The sequence below is a fragment of the Onthophagus taurus genome, chromosome 10 (assembly GCF_036711975.1).
Source record: "Onthophagus taurus isolate NC chromosome 10, IU_Otau_3.0, whole genome shotgun sequence".
Taxonomy (NCBI): Eukaryota; Metazoa; Arthropoda; class Insecta; order Coleoptera; family Scarabaeidae; genus Onthophagus; species Onthophagus taurus.
Genome location: NC_091975.1, coordinates 8,427,407 through 8,445,668, shown reverse-complemented (window position 1 = coordinate 8,445,668; position 18,262 = coordinate 8,427,407). Strand labels below are relative to the sequence as shown.

Here is an 18,262-nt window from a genome sequence, read left to right as displayed (position 1 = left end):
CAAAGTAAAAGGCTTGAGGTATAATAGCTGATTTTGCCAACAAATTGGCAGACTTTGAGAGATTATGCAGACTCTAGAAATGAAATAGAACGCTGGATGTACATTAGTTCATGCTCCGTTCAACTTGGCAGACTTTAGACAACAAAATAGAAGGCTTGAGGTATAATAGCAGATTTTGCCAACAAATTGGAAGACTTTGAGAGATTATGCAGACTCTAGAAATGAAGTAGAAGGCTAGATGTACAGTCTGCGTTCAAGTTGGTAGATTTTAGACAACAAAGTAGAAGGCTTGAGGTATAATAGCTGATTTTGCCAACAAATTGGCAAACTTTGAGAGATTATATCGACTCTAGAAATGAAGTAGAAGGCTGGATGTACAGTCTGCGTTCAAGTTGGCAGACTTTAGACAACAAAATAGAAGACTTGAGGTATAATAGCTGGTTTAGTCAACAAATTGGAAGACTTTGAGAGATTATGCAGACTCTAGAAATGAAGTGGAAGGCTAGATGTACAGTCTGCGTTCAAGTTGGTAGATTTTAGACAACAAAGTAGAAGGCTTGAGGTATAATAGCTGATTTTGCCAACAAATTGGCAGACTTTGAGAAGTTATGCAGACTCTAGAAATGAAGTAGAAGGCTGGATGTACAGTCTGCGTTCAAGCTGGCAGACTTTAGACAACAAAGTAAAAGGCTTGAGGTATAATAGCTGATTTTTCCAACAAATTGGCAGACTTTGAGAGATTATGCAGACTCTAGAAATGAAATAGAACGCTGGATGTACATTAGTTCATGCTCCGTTCAACTTGGCAGACTTTAGACAACAAAATAGAAGGCTTGAGGTATAATAGCAAATTTTGCCAACAAATTGGAAGACTTTGAGAGATTATGCAGACTCTAGAAATAAAGTAGAAGGCTAGATGTACAGTCTGCGTTCAAGTTGGTAGATTTTAGACAACAAAGTAGAAGGCTTGAGGTATAATAACTGATTTTGCCAACAAATTGGCAAACTTTGAGAGATTATATAGACTCTAGAAATGAAGTAGAAGGCTGGATGTACAGTCTGCGTTCAAGTTGGCAGACTTTAGACAACAAAATAGAAGACTTGAGGTATAATAGCTCATTTTGCCAACAAATTGGAAGACTTTGAGAGATTATGCAGACTCTAGAAATGAAGTAGAAGGCTAGATGTACAGTCTGCGTTCAAGTTGGCAGATTTTAGACAACAAAGTAGAAGGCGTGAGGTATAATAGCAGATTTTGCCAACAAATTGGAAGACTTTGAGAGATTATGCAGACTCTAGAAATGAAGTAGAAGGCTAGATGTACAGTCTGCGTTCAAGTTGGTAGATTTTAGACAACAAAGTAGAAGGCTTGAGGTATAATAGCTGATTTTGCCAACAAATTGGCAAACTTTGAGAGATTATATAGACTCTAGAAATGAAGTAGAAGGCTGGATGTACAGTCTGCGTTCAAGTTGGCAGACTTTAGACAACAAAATAGAAGACTTGAGGTATAATAGCTGATTTTTCCAACAAATTGGCAGACTTTGAGAGATTATGCAGACTCTAGAAATGAAATAGAACGCTGGATGTACATTAGTTCATGCTCCGTTCAACTTGGCAGACTTTAGACAACAAAATAGAAGACTTGAGGTATAATAGCTGATTTTGCCAACAAATTGGAAGACTTTGAGAGATTATGCAGACTCTAGAAATGAAGTGGAAGGCTAGATGTACAGTCTGCGTTCAAGTTGGCAGATTTTAGACAACAAAGTAGAAGGCGTGAGGTATAATAGCTGATTTTGCCAACAAATTGGAAGACTTTGAGAGATTATGCAGACTCTAGAAATGAAGTGGAAGGCTAGATGTACAGTCTGCGTTCAAGTTGGCAGATTTTAGACAACAAACTAGAAGACTTGAGGTATAATAGCAGATTTTGCCAACAAATTGGAAGACTTTGAGAGATTATGCAGACTCTAGAAATGAAGTAGAAGGCTGGATGTACAGTCTGCGTTCAAGTTGGCAGATTTTAGACAACAAAGTAGAAGACTTGAGGTATAATAGCTGATTTTGCCAACAAATTGGAAGACTTTGAGAGATTATGCAGACTCTAGAAATGAAGTAGAAGGCTAGATGTACAGTTTGCGTTCAAGTTGGCAGATTTTAAACAACAAAGTAGAAGACTTGAGGTGTAATAGCTGATTTTGCCAACAAATTGGAAGACTTTGAGAGATTATGCAGACTCTAGAAATGAAGTAGAAGGCTGGAGGTAAAATAGTTCGTACTGCCACAAGTTGGCAGACACTACAAAACGAAATGGACTGTTGGGGGTAGAATAATTCATGCTTCCAACAAGTTAGCAGACTCTAAAAGACAGAATAGATGCTTTGTGCTGCAACAACTCATCCTGCCTATAATTTTTCAAACTGTATAGCAGGAAATAGAAGTCTCTATGTGTAATATCTTATCATGCCAGTCAGTTGGCACAACAAAAGACAACAAAATAGAATTTTGGACTTAAAGGGCGTTGCCTCGTATAGAAAAGCATTAATAGAATTACCAAATTCTTGTTTTTGTCTTCATAGCCATCAGAAATGTCTGAAAATCTATATTTTGTAATCTATAATAAACCCAAGATGGGATTTGTATAATAGAAAAGTTATATAATTACTGCCGGTTGCAGTATGTCGCATGATCAGAAAGATTTTCAGCAAAGTTCTTCGACAGTCAAAGCTTATAGTGGTTAAAATAATTTGCACGAAGCTTATGGACTCTTTTTTCGTTGAAAGTAAAATCATTGCAAGATGCGCCAAGGCACTACATCTACTGTTATATTCATACAACATCATAAGGCACACATTAAATCATCATGGTTGCAAGAAACTGCAAAATTCGGAATTTGCCTGCCAAGTCTATCTGGTACCAGCAGCATGTAGTCTTTAGCATGCACTATCTAGTTTTTTTGCCAGCAGTATTAGGTAATCTATAAGTAGTAAGTAATCATTTGGAAGAGCATGACAATGTCAGGTTGTTCAAAATGATTAAAAATTAGTTGGTAATCAGTGAAAACTCATCTAAATTGCTAAAAACTAATTAATAACCATTGGAAGCTTGTTTAGAAGTTTGTCTAAACGACTTATTAATCATTGAAAACTTGTCTAAACGATTAAAAAATAATTTATTACAATTCCATGTTGTCCAAAATGATTTCAAATTGCTTAGTTGTTATTGAAAAATTGTCTAAATGATTGCTAGTTGATTCTTACCTATGCCAGCATTGTCTAAACAGTCAAAAACTGCTTCATGGGTATTCCCATTTGTTCAAAACGATTTAAGATCGTTTGTTAATCATTAAAAATTTGTTTAAATGATTATGATTTGATTCCCAACAATGTCAGGATGTTCAAAATGATGAAAAATTAGTTGGTAATCAGTGAAAACTTATCTAAATTGCTAAAAACTAATTAATAACCATTGGAAGCTTGGTTAAAAGTTTGTCTAAACGACTAAAAAGTAGTTATTAATCATTGAAAACTTGTCTAAACGATTAAAAAATAGTTTATTACAATTCCATGTTGTCCAAAATGATTCAAAATTGATTGGATGCTTTTGAAAACTTGTCTAAATGATTGCTAGTTGGTTCTTACCTATGCCAGCATTGTCTAAACATTCAAAAACTGCTTCATAGGTATTTCCATTTGTTCAAAACGATTTAAAATCGTTTGTTAATTATTGAAAATTTGTTTATATGATTAAGATTTGATTCCTAACAATGTCAGGCTGTTCAAAATGATTAAAAATTAGTTCGTAATCAGTGAAAAATTATCTAAATTGCTAAAAACTAATTAATAACCATTGGAAGTTTGTTTAAAAGTTTGTCTAAACGATTAAAAAGTAGTTATTAATCATTGAAAACTTGTCTAAATGATTAAAAAATAGTTTATTACAATTCCATGTTGTCCAAAATTGATTCGTTGTTTTTGAAAACTTGTCTAAATGATTGCTAGTTGATTCTTACCTATGCCAGCATTGTCTAAACATTCAAAAACTGCTTCATAGCTATTCCCATTTATTTAACACGATTTAAAATCGTTTGCTAATCATTGAAAATTTGTTTAAGTGATTAAGCTTTGATTCCTAACAATGTCAGGCTGTTCAAACTGATTAAAAATTAGTTGGTAATCAGTGAAAACTTATCTAAATTGCTAAAAACTAATTAATAACCATTGGAAGCTTGTTTAAACGATAAAAAAGTTTGTCTAAATAACTAAAAAGTAGTTGTTAATCATTGAAAACTTGTCTAAACGATTAAAAAATAGTTTATTACAATTTCATGTTGTCCAAAATGATTCAAAATTGCTTAGTTGTTTTTGAAAAATTGTCTAAATGATTGCTAGTTGGTTCTTACCTATGCCAGCATTGTCTAAACATTTAAAAACTGCTTCAAAGCTATTCCCATTTATTTAAAACGATTTAAAATCGTCTACTAATCATTGAAAATTTGTTTATATGATTAAGATTTGATTCCTAACAATGTCAGGCTATTGAAAATGATTAAAAATTAGTTGGTAATCAGTGAAAACTTATCTAAATTGCTAAAAACGAATTAGTAACCATTGGAAGCTTATTTAAATGATAAAAAAGTATTTGGTAACGATTAAAAGCTTGTCTAAACGACTAAAAAGTAGTTATTAATCATTGAAAACTTGTCTAAATGATTAAAAAATAGTTTATTACAATTCCATGTTGTCCAAAATTGATTCGTTGTTTTTGAAAACTTGTCTAAATGGTTGCTAGTTGGTTATTACCTATGCCAGCATTGTCTAAACACTCTAAAACTGCTTCATAGCTGTTCCCATATGTTCAAAACGATTTAAAATCGTTTGTTAATCACTGAAAATTTGTTTAAGTGATTAAGATTTGATTCCTAACAATGTCAGGTTGTTCAAAATGATTAAAAATTACTTGGTAATCAGTGAAAACTCATCTAAATTGCTAAAAACTAATTAATAACCATTGGAAGCTTGTTTAAACGATAAAAAAGTTTGTCTAAACGACTAAAAAGTAGTTGTTAATCATTGATAACTTGTCTAAACGATTAAAAAATAGTTTATTACAATTCAAAATTGATTAGTTGCTTTTGAAAACTTGTCTAAATGATTGCTAGTTGATTCTTACTTATGCCAGCATTGTCTAAACATTCAAAAACTGCTTCATAGCTATTCCCATTTATTTAACACGATTTAAAATCGTTTGCTAATCATTGAAAATTTGTTTATATGATTAAGATTTGATTCCCAACAATGCCAGGCTGTTCAAAATGATTAAAAATTAGTTCGTAATCAGTGAAAACTTATCTAAATTGCTAAAAACTAATTACTAACCATTGGAAGCTTGTTTAAACAAGAAAAAAAGTATTTGGCAACGATTAAAAGTTTGTCTAAACGACTAAAAAGTAGTTATTAATCATTGAAAACGTGTCTAAATGATTAAAAAATAGTTTATTACAATTCCATGTTGTCCACAATTGATTCGTTGTTTTTGAAAACTTGTCTAAATGATTGCTAGTTGATTCTTACCTATGCCAGCATTGTCTAAACATTTAAAAACTGCTTCAAAGCTATTCCCATTTATTTAAAACGATTTAAAATCGTTTACTAATCATTGAAAATTTGTTTACATGATTAAGATTTGATTCCTAACAATGTCAGGTTGTTCAAAATGATTAAAAATTAGTTCGTAATCAGTGAAAACTTATCTAAATTGCTAAAAACGAATTAGTAACCATTGGAAGCTTATTTAAATGATAAAAAGGTATTTGGTAACGATTAAAAGTTTGTCTAAGCGACTAAAAAGTAGTTATTAATCATTGAAAACTTGTCTAAATGATTAAAAAATAGTTTATTACAATTCCATGTTGTCCACAATTGATTCGTTGTTTTTGAAAACTTGTCTAAATGATTGCTAGTTGGTTCTTACCTATGCCAACATTGTCTAAACATTCAAAAACTGCTTCATAGGTATTCCCATTTGTTCAAAACGATTTAAAATCGTTTGTTAATCATTGACAATTTGTTTATATGATTAAGATTTGATTCCTAACAATGTCAGGTTGTTCAAAATCATCAGGTCAATTATTTCTAGCATTTTCCCTTTACTCTAACATTAGAGGAATCCAAAAAGTAACATCAAAATTCTTTTCGTTTCTTTATTTGATTTTTGTTGTTTCATTTAAATTCTTAATTAATCCCCATGTATTAAAAAGGGGTTCGGTGTATTTCCGAGAAATCCAATTAAACGCGCTCTCCTCTCAATTATGCTGGATGACCGCACTGTAAAATACAATGTACTAAAAGTCCGGAGACGATTGTAGAGGGCGTAGTTGGTAAGATGGCGGAGAAGTTTTCGCTGAGCCACGTTATTTCTGCGCTATCTGCACGAGGCACTCTCCGACGTGAATCGTCTTTTCTTATTCTTATTTCCTTCCCTTTTTTTCCTTTCTTTTTGGGCGAACGTCGCCCGTTTTACGACCGCACGGCTTCTACAAGCTCTCGGGTCTTCTTGCTTTTTCCATCACGTTTACTCAAAAGATATATACAGGGTGTTTGATTTCACGCGATTTTAATCTTAATTTAAAACTTTTTTTTTGTTCGTTTTTTTTTTAGTTTTCTTTGTTTTTATTTTTTTTTTGGAGAGAAAGGAAACAACTAAGAAGTTAATAAGCTATTGTTGTGTTTGTCACGGTAGAACGTTGTAATCCGGTAAACGAAGAAGTTTCTTCGGTAGCTCAAACAATAATTGTCTATCTTTTACCTCTTTTTTCTTATTTATTTAATTTTAATTTTTAATAAATCGATTTTCTTTTCAAAATCTAACTAATTGTAAGTACACGTGTGGTACATTAGCGGTTAAATTAAGACAAACGTGGAACGAAACCGCACGTTCCTTCTCACCACATTATTACCTATCACTTGAATTTTTGTCTAATAATTCGCTGAGAGTGCAACAATTTCTTTTTTGAATTATGACCTGAGAGTATTAAGGAAAAGAGAGTTTTGGGAGTGACGTGAAGGAAACTTCGGGCGATAAATCGCGCGGAAATAACTTGAATTACGTCCAGAACGTGCCACTTCGAAACTGGTGCTCGCTTCTCTTCGTGTTCCTTTTTTTGCACCCTTTTTCCTTCCGGCGGGTGCGCTATTTTCCCGATTTTCATTGGCGGCGGGTTTTACGATCCCGACTGTACGCGTCGAGGCGTCTCAGATGGGAAAGACGTGTTCTGTTACTTTCAACGGAAAAAGAAAAATCATGTTTTGTGGAAAAATTTTTATTAAAAATTTTAAATTAAAAATTATTAAAGTGCAAAGAGAGAGAGAATAAAGTTTGAGTTAAAATTAAAAGGAGAAAATAAAAGGATTTTATAGTACTCTTAATAGCCGGTTTAAACTTGTCAACAAGGGGGATTATTGGCAGTGATTTTCTCATAAAAATTACTCGCACCGTTTAAAACGATCAAATTCCTTCGAAAAAAATTTCTTTTTATATTCCCATTTTTTGAGCGATTTGAAATTATTCAATTAATATTTTACGGGCACATCATTTATGATGCGGCACGTTTCTAAACAGTTTTCCGATTACAATACAAATTGTGTTTTGCGGTGAGATTCCGAAGATGCGCGAGAATAAATTTTAAAACTTAAGAGAAAATTCATAAAAAAATCTAATGACTTATCGAGTAGTATCCGGCTTTGAAATTATTTTCGAAAAATCGTCATTGTTTTCGACGTCGAAATAGATTTTCGTTGACACACTCATCTTAATTTTAATAACGTCGTAAAGTAAATTCATTTGAAACGGGATACTGTTGTGCTTTCTGTCTGCTTTTGTGAAATAAGCAGGGAGGCGGAGGAAGATGTGAAGATTCTTAGTGTGAAGATCAAAAGATTATTCTTGGTTCTTGGAAAATGAAATGAAGTGAACCTAAGAATTTTCTTAGAAAGTGTTTTAAATCAGCATTTTTTTAATTCTTTGTTGACCTGGAAATTTTTTTCCATATTTATATATATATATGAATATGTTATATATTAAAGGATTTGTTTTAAAAACTTACTCGCCTCAAAATATAAAAAGAGTCTGATTTCGCCGATTTTGGGTTGTAATTCAAAAATGAAAGGAGATGGAATAAAATGTTTCGTACAAAAAATGTTCCCTATTGATCCATAAAACATTTTTAATAATCGATTTTATTTCATCGATTTATTTTGAAAACTTAGCCGCTTCAAAATCAAAAAGTGACCGATTTCGCCAATTTCTTAAATTAAAAATGTTGTAATTCAAAAATGAAAGGAGATGGAATAAAATGTTTCATATAAAGAATGTTCGTTATTGATCCATAAAACATTTCTAATAACCGATTTTATTTCATCGATTTATTTTGAAAACTTGGCCGCTTCAAAATCAAAAAGTGACTGATTTTGCCAATTTGGGTTGTAACTCAAAAATGAAAGGAGATGGAATAAAATGTTTCATACAAAGAATGTTGCTTATTGATCCATAAAATGTTTCTAATAACCGATTTTATTTCATCGATTTATTTTGAAAACTTAGCCGCTTCAAAATCAAAAAGTGACCGATTTCGCCAATTTCTTAAATTAAAAATGTTGTAATTCAAAAATGAAAGGAGATGGAATAAAATGTTTCATATAAAGAATGTTCGTTATTGATCCATAAAACATTTCTAATAACCGATTTTATTTCATCGATTTATTTTGAAAACTTGGCCGCTTCAAAATCAAAAAGTGACTGATTTTGCCAATTTGGGTTGTAACTCAAAAATGAAAGGAGATGGAATAAAATGTTTCATACAAAGAATGTTGCTTATTGATCCATAAAATGTTTCTAATAACCGATTTTATTTCATCGATTTATTTTGAAAACTTAGCCGCTTCAAAATCAAAAAGTGACCGATTTCGCCAATTTCTTAAATTAAAAATGTTGTAATTCAAAAATGAAAGGAGATGGAATAAAATGTTTCATATAAAGAATGTTCGTTATTGATCCATAAAACATTTCTAATAACCGATTTTATTTCATCGATTTATTTTGAAAACTTGGCCGCTTCAAAATCAAAAAGTGACCGATTTTGCCAATTTGGGTTGTAATTCAAAAATGAAAGGAGATGGAATAAAATGTTTCATACAAAGAATGTTGCTTATTGATCCATAAAATGTTTCTAATAACCGATTTTATTTCATCGATTTATTTTGAAAACTTAGCCGCTTCAAAATCAAAAAGTGACCGATTTCGCCAATTTCTTAAATTAAAAATGTTGTAATTCAAAAATGAAAGGAGATGGAATAAAATGTTTCATATAAAGAATGTTCGTTATTGATCCATAAAACATTTCTAATAACCGATTTTATTTCATCGATTTATTTTGAAAACTTGGCCGCTTCAAAATCAAAAAGTGACCGATTTTGCCAATTTGGGTTGTAATTCAAAAATGAAAGGAGATGGAATAAAATGTTTCATACAAAGAATGTTCCTTATTGATCCATAAAATGTTTCTAATAACCGATTTTATTTCATCGATTTATTTTGAAAATTTAGCAACTTCAAAATCAAAAAGTGACCGATTTCGCCAATTTCTTGAATTAAAAATGTTGTAATTCAAAAATCAAAGGAGATGGAAATAAATGTTTGGTACAAAAAATGTTCCTTATTAATCCATAAAACGTTTCTAATAACCGATTTTATTTCATCGGTTTATTTTCAAAATTTAGCCGCTTCAAAATATAAAAGGGTCTGATTTCGCCAATTTGGGTTGTAATTCAAAAATGAAAGGAAATGGAATAAAATGTTTCGTACATAAAATGTTTCGTACATAAAATGTTTCTTATTGATCCATAAAATGTTTTTAATAACCGATTTTATTTCATCGATTTATTTTGAAAACTTAGCCTTTTCAAAATCAAAAAGTGACCGATTTCGGCAATTTCTTAAATTAAAAATGTTGTAATTCAAAAACGAAAGGAGATGGAATAAAATGTTTGGTACATAAAATATTCTTTATTGATCCATAAAACTTTTCTAATAATCGATTTTATTTCATCGATTTGTTTTGAAAATTTAGCCGCTTCAAAATCAAAAAGTGATCAATTTTGCCAATTTCTTAAATTAAAAATGTTGTAATTCAAAAATGAAAGGTGATGGAATAAAATGTTTGGTACATAAAATATTCTTTATTGATCCATAAAACTTTTCTAATAATCGATTTTATACCATCGATTTATTTTGAAAACTTAGCCGCTTCAAAATCAAAAAGTGACTGATTTCGCCAATTTCTTAAATTAAAAATGTTGTAATTCAAAAACGAAAGGAGATGGAATAAAATGTTTCGTACAAAAAATGTTCCTTATTGATCCATAAAACATTTCTAATAATCGATTTTATTTCATCGATTTATTTTTAAAATTTAGCCGCTTCAAAATCAAAAAGTGACCGATTTCGCCAATTTCTTAAATTAAAAATGTTGTAATTCAAAAATGAAAGGAGATGGAATACAATGTTTGGTACAAAAAATGTTGCTTATTGATCCATAAAACGTTTCTAATAACCGATTTTATTTCATCGATTTATTTTGAAAATTTAGCCGCTTCAAAATCAAAAAGGGTCTGATTTCGCCGATTTAGGTTGTAATTCAAAAATGAAAGGAGATGGAATAAAATGTTTGATATAAAGAATGTTCCTTATTGATCCATAAAACATTTCTAATAACCGATTTTATTTCATCGATTTATTTTGAAAATTTAGCCGCTTTAAAATCAAAAAGTGACCGATTTCGCCAATTTCTTAAATTAAAAATGTTGTAATTCAAAAATGAAGGGAGATGGAATACAATGTTTGGTACAAAAAATGTTGCTTATTGATCCATAAAACGTTTCTAATAACCGATTTTATTTCACCGATTTATTTTGAAAACTTAGCCGCTTCAAAATCAAAAAGTGATCAATTTCGCCAATTTCTTAAATTAAAAATGTTGTAATTCAAAAATGAAAAGAGATGGGATAAAATGTTTCGTACAAAGAATGTTCCTTATTGATCCATGAAATATTTCTAATTATCGTTTTTGTTTCTTCGATTTATTTTGAAAATTTAATCGCTTCGAAATCAAAAAGTGACCGATTTCGACAATTTCTTAAATTAAAAATGTTGTAATTCAAAAATGAAAGGAGATGGAATAAAATGTTTGGTACATAAAATGTTCCTTATTGATCCATAAAACATTTCTAATAATCGATTTTATTTCATCGATTTATTTTGAAAATTTAGCCGCTTCAAAATCAAAAAGTGACCGATTTCGCCAATTTCTTAAATTAAAAATGTTGTAATTCAAAAATCAAAGGAGATGTAATACAATGTTTGGTACATAAAATGTTCCTTATTGATCCATAGAACGTTTCTAATAACCGATTTTATTTCATCGATTTATTTTGAAAATTTAGCCGTTTCAAAATCAAAAAGGGTCTGATTTCGCCAATTTGGGTTGTAATTCAAAAATGAAAGGAGATGGAATAAAATGTTTCGTACAAAAAATGTTCCTTATTAATCCATAAAACGTTTCTAATAACCGATTTTATATCATCGATTTATTTTGAAAAATTAGCCGTTTCAAAATCAAAAAGGGTCTGATTTCGCCGATTTAGGTTATAATTCAAAAATGAAAGGAGATGGAATAAAATGTTTCATATAAAGAATGTTCCTTATTGATCCATGAAATGTTTCTAATAATCGATTTTATTTCATCGATTTATTTTGAAAATTTAGCCGCTTCAAAATCAAAAAGTGACCGATTTCGCCAATTTCTTAAACTAAAAATGTTGTAATTCAAAAATGAAAGGAGATGGAATAAAATGTTTGGTACATAAAATGTTCCTTATTGATCCATAAAACGTTTCTAATAACCGGTTTTATTTCATCGATTTATTTTGAAAATTTAACCGCTTCAAAATCAAAAAGTGACCGATTTCGTCGATTTGGGTTGTAATTCAAAAATGAAAGAAGATGGAATAAAATGTTTCATAGAAAAAATGTTCCTTATTGATCCATAAAACATTTCTAATAATCGATTTTATATCATCGATTTATTTTGAAAATTTAGCCGCTTCAAAATCAAAAAGTGACCGATTTCGCCAAATTCTTAAATTAAAAATGTTGTAATTCAAAAATCAAAGGAGATGGAATAAAATGTTTGGTACATAAAATGTTCCTTATTGATCCATAAAACATTTCTAATAATCGATTTTATTTCATCGATTTATTTTGAAAACTTATCCGCTTCAAAATCAAAAAGTGACCAATTTCGCCAATTTCTTAAATTAAAAATGTTGTAATTCAAAAATCAAAGGAGATGGAATACAATGTTTGGTACAAAAAATGTTCCTTATTGATTCATAAAACGTTTCTAATAACCGATTTTATTTCATCGACTTAATTTGAAAATTTAACCGCTTCAAAATCAAAAAGTGACCTATTTCGCCAATTTCTTAAATTAAAAATGTTGCAATTCAAAAATCAAAGGAGATGGAATAAAATGTTTGATACATAAAATGTTCCTTATTGATCCATAAAACATTTCTAATAATCGATTTTATTTCATCGATTTATTTTGAAAACTTAGCCGCTTCAAAATCAAAAAGTGACCGATTTTGCCAATTTCTTAAATTAAAAATGTTGTAATTCAAAAATTCAAAGGAGATGGAATACAATGTTTGGTATAAAAAATGTTCCTTATTGATCCATAAAACGTTTCTAATAACCGATTTTATTTCATCGATTTGTTTTGAAAATTTAGCCGTTTCAAAATCAAAAATGGTCTTATTTCGCCCATTTCTTAAATTAAAAATGTTATAATTCAGAAATCAAAGGAGATGGAATAAAATGTTTGGTACATCAAATATTCCTTATTGAGCCATAAAACGTTTCTAATAATCGATTTTATTTTATCGGTTTATTTTGAAAATTAAGCCGCTTCAAAATCAAAAAGTGACCGATTTCGTCGATTTGGGTTGTAATTCAAAAATGAAAGGAGATGGAATAAAATGTTTCATACAAAGAATGTTCCTTATTGATCCATAAAATGTTTCTAATAACCGATTTTATTTCATCGATTTATTTTGAAAATTTAGCAACTTCAAAATCAAAAAGCGACCGATTTCGCCAATTTCTTAAATTAAAAATGTTATAATTCAAAAATGAAAGGTGATGGAATAAAATGTTTAGTACATAAAATGTTCCTTATTGATCCAAAAAACATTTCTAATAATCGATTTTATTTCATCGATTTATTTTGAAAACTGAGCTGCTTCAAAATCAAAAAATTGCCAATTTCGCCAATTTCTGCAATTAAAAATGTTGTAATTCAAAAATGAAAAGAGATGGAATAAAATGTTTCGTACAAAGAATGTTCCTTATTGATCCATAAAAGTTTTCTAATAACCGATTTTATTTCATCTGTTTATTTTCAAAATTTAGCCGCTTCAAAATATAAAAGGGTCCGATTTCGCCAATTTGGGTTGTAATTCAAAAATGAAAGGAAATGGAATAAAATGTTTCGTACATAAAATGTTCCTTATTGATCCATAAAACGTTTCTAATAACCGATTTTATTTCATCGGTTTATTTTGAAAATTTAGCTGCTTCAAAATCAAAAAGTGATCAACTTCGCTAATTTCTTAAATTAAAAATGTTGTAATTCAAAAATCAAAGGAGATGGAATAAAATGTTTGGTACAAAAAATGTTCCTTATTGATCCATAAAACGTTTCTAATAGCAGATTTTATTTCATCGATTTATTTTGAAAACTTAGCCGCTTTAGAATCAAAAAGTGTCAAAATCAGCATAACTTTATAAAATTATAATTCAAAAATAAAAGGAGATGGAATAAAATATTTAAGACATAAAGATTTTATTCCATTGATGTGTTCTGAAAACTTAGCCTCTTCAAAATCAAAAAATGTCTAAATTTTTGAATTACATAAATAATGAACATATTAGATTAGATATATAGATTCCTAGAAAATATGACAAAAGAATGAAGATTTCCTAAGACATATGGAAAATATTCAAAACAATATATGTATTGCTTTCTTTATCATAGCTGTAAACTGTATGCTGCTAATAGTGCATTGCTTGATTGAAGGTTAATCAAGATTAATTACATAGAGAGTATACAAAGTTTGTCAAAAGGTGTCAGATATGTTTTTATAAAATTTGAAATTGGTCTCAAAATGTAGGCATTTTTCTTGCTAGAAACATACTGAGACAAAAATGGTCATAATAAGTAATAAATGAATTAAGTTTCAATTCGAATTAACACCAACCCTTTTTGCCAATCAAATTAAGTGAGTTTTATTGTTGGTAATTATTTTAAATCCTTAAAGAAGTAAATCGTTGAAAGACTTGAATGAATTCTCTGCGCTCTTTCGTATTGATTTTTACATCAAAACCGGGTCAACTCGGTTTCCTTCTTTATCTTTTTTTTTGATTATGTAAAATAAAATTAAGAAAGTAAAAATTAAAATCCCCCACACTCACATTGTTTACAATCTCGGCGAGTAGGCGTTTCAGAAATATCCACACACTTCGAACGCATAACGTTTTCGTCGCGGGTCTTAGTATCCTATTGGATTTAAGGCAGTTCGCGACGTGCCATAACAAATTTATTTATTTAAAATAATTCACTTGGTTATTTAAATTTATTATTTCAAAACTAAACTTTTTCGAAACTTTTCCCAAACCGTTCGCGTTTCGGAGATCAACTGAACCAACTTTTGCGGTTACAACCTCCGAAACCGCAAAAAATACGCGTTTCCGTTTCTTAGGATACCTGAAAAGTGAAATCGTGCAAAGTTTCACTTTTCCTCTTTTCAAAACAATGACTTTCGAGGATTTTAGGGTTGGTTTTTATGGTTTTATTGCGTAATTCGGGTTTGCGACGGTTTTTGTTCTCTCTCAAACTTTGGTCCTTTTTCGGATTCTCCTTTTATTATGATTCTTTCTTTCTTCTCAAAACGAAGAAGAACCTCAAAATGGCGGTAAACGAAGAGACGGCACGATGGCCGAGATCTCAACCCAAGTTTTGTATACTTTGAATCGCGGCGACATTAAAAAGTTTTTTATTTAAACGATTAGTGTGTAAACTTTGTGAAGTGTAATAATAAATTTTGTGTAAATTCATCAGAAATAATTTTTGAGGTAAAACTTTTTTAATTCTTTAATTAGAAACGAACTTACTTGTTTATACCTTTACTTATTTCAATTTTATTTCAAATTAACGACATTTAAACAGGTAATAAAGTGTTAAATACAATATTTGTTTCTTTTTTGTTAATTTCTTTTTATATATATATAAAAAATATATATAAAATGTTGTTATATATATTTTATATATATATATAATTTATATAAAATGTTGTTATATATATATATATATATATATAATTTATATAAAACGTTGTTATATATATATATATATATAAATTATATATATATATATATATATATAATTCTTGCTTATTAAGTTAAATTATTTTTCAATGTATTTTAAAAAATCGATGTCTTAAGATATTATTTTGTCATTCACATAAATTATAGAAGAAAGTCTCAGCTTTTTAATGCAACAAGCCGTTTTGAAAAATATCTTTTAGTTTTTGAGATATTAATGTTTTAAATCAATCAATTTCTTTATCGCTTATTAAGTTAAATTATTTCTCAATGTTTTTTAAAAAAATCGTAAAAAATCGATGTCTTAAGATATTATTTTGCCATTCACATAAATTATAGAAGAAAGTCTCAGCTTTTTAATGCAATAAGCCGTTTTTAAAAATATCTTTTAGTTTTTGAGATATTAATGTTTTAAATCAATCAATTTTTTTCGGTTACTAAGTTTATTTTAATTTTCAATCTTTTATAAAAAAATCGTAAAAAATCGGTGGCTTAAGATATAGTTATGCAATTCTCAGAAATTATACAAAAAAGTCTCAACTTTTGAATGCAATAAGCCGTTTTTAAAAATATCTTTTAGTTTTTGAGATATTAATGTTTTAAATCAATCAAATTCTTTCTCGCTTATTACGTTAAATGAATTTTCAATGTTTTTTAAAAAAATTATAAAAAATCGATGTCTTAAGATATTATTTTGTAATTCACATAAATTATAGAACAAAGTCTCAGCTTTTTAATGCAACAAGCAGTTTTGAAAAATATCTTTCAGTTTTTGAGATATTAATGTTTTAAATCAATCAATTTCTTTCTCGCTTATTACATTAAATGAATTTTCAATGTTTCTAAAAAAAATCGTAAAAAATCGATATCTTAAGATATTTTTTTGTCATTCACATAAATTATAGAAGAAAGTCTAAGCTTTTTAATGCAATAAGCCGTTTTGAAAAATATCTTAGTTTTTGAGATATTAATATTTTCTTTTTTGTTAATTTCTTATATATGTATAAAATATATATAAAATGTTGTTATGTATAAAAATTATATATATATAAAATGTTGTTATATATAAACATTATATATATATAAATTATATATATATATATATATATATAATTCTTGCTTATTAAGTTAAATTATTTTTCAATGTTTTTTAAAAAATCGTAAAAAATCGATGTCTTAAGATATTATTTTGTCATTCACATAAATTATAGAAGAAAGTCTCAGCTTTTTAATGCAACAAGCCGTTTTGAAAAATATCTTTTAGTTTTTGAGATATTAATGTTTTAAATCAATTAATTTCTTTCTCGCTTATTACGTTAAATGAATTTCCAATGTTTTTTAAAAAAATCGTAAAAAATCGATGTCTTAAGATATTATTTTGTCATTCACATAAATTATAGACGAAAGTCTCAGCTTTTCAATGCAACAAGCCGTTTTTAAAAATATCTTTTAGTTTTTGAGATATTAATATTTTCTTTTTTGTTAATTTCTTCTTATATATATATATATATATATAAAATGTTGTTATGTATAAAAATTATATATATATAAAATGTTGTTCTATATAAGCATTATATATATATAAAAGTTATATAAAATGTTGTTATATATATATATATATATATATATATATATATAATTCTTGCTTATTAAGTTAAATTATTTTTCAATGTTTTTTAAAAGATCGTAAAAAATCGATGTCTTAAGATATTATTTTATCATTCACATAAATTATAGAAGAAAGTCTCAGCTTTTTAATGCAACAAGCCGTTTTAAAAAATATCTTTTAGTTTTTGAGATATTAATGTTTTAAATCAATCAATTTCTTTTCGATTACTAAGTTTATTTTAATTTTCAATCTTTTATAAAAAAAATCGTAAAAAATCGGTGTCTTAAGTCATAGTTATGCAATTCTCAGAAATTATACAAAAAAGTCTCAACTTTTGAATGAAATAAGCCGTTTTTAAAAATATCTTTTAGTTTTTGAGTTATTAATGTTTTAAATCAATCAATTTCTTTTCGGTTACTAAGTTAATTTAATTTTCAATCTTTTATAAAAAAAAATGTCTTAATATATTATTTTGTCATTCACATAAATTATAGAAGAAAGTCTTAGCTTTTTAATGCAACAAGCCGTATTCAAAAATATCTTTTAGTTTTTGAGATATTAATGTTTTAAATCAATCAATTTCTTTTCGGTTACTAAGTTAATTTAATTTTCAATCTTTTATAAAAAAAAATGTCTTAATATATTATTTTGTCATTCACATAAATTATAGAAGAAAGTCTTAGCTTTTTAATGCAACAAGCCGTATTCAAAAATATCTTTTAGTTTTTGAGATATTAATGTTTTAAATCAATCAATTTCTTTCTCGCTTATTACATTAAATGAATTTTCAATGTTTCTAAAAAAAATCGTAAAAAATCGATGTCTTAAGATATTTTTTTGTCATTCACATAAATTATAGAAGAAAGTCTGAGCTTTTTAATGCAATAAGCCGTTTTGAAAAATATCTTTTAGTTTTTGAGATATTAATATTTTCTTTTTTGTTAATTTCTTATATATGTATAAAATATATATAAAATGTTGTCATGTATAAAAATTATATATATATAAAATGTTGTTATATATAAACATTAGATATATATATGTAAAAGTTATATAAAATGTTGTTATATATATATATATATATATATATATAATTCTTGCTTATTAAGTTAAATTATTTTTCAATGTTTTTTAAAAAATCGTAAAAAATCT

General features: G+C 28.1%; 1 protein-coding gene across 5 annotated transcripts in view; it reads left to right on the top strand.

Moving 5' to 3' along the window:
* LOC111419108 (Abdominal B) overlaps window positions 1–18,262 on the top strand; it is a 132,132-nt gene that overhangs the window by 44,995 nt on the left and 68,875 nt on the right. Inside the window, exon 1 of one of the 5 annotated variants that reach the window (XM_071199246.1) lies at window positions 14,700–15,252. The exons of the other annotated variants lie outside the window; for them this stretch is intronic. The gene's annotated coding sequence lies outside the window, so the exon portion shown is untranslated. Of the gene's footprint in view, window positions 1–14,699; window positions 15,253–18,262 lie in introns of those variants that run through there. 5 annotated transcript variants of the gene reach the window in all.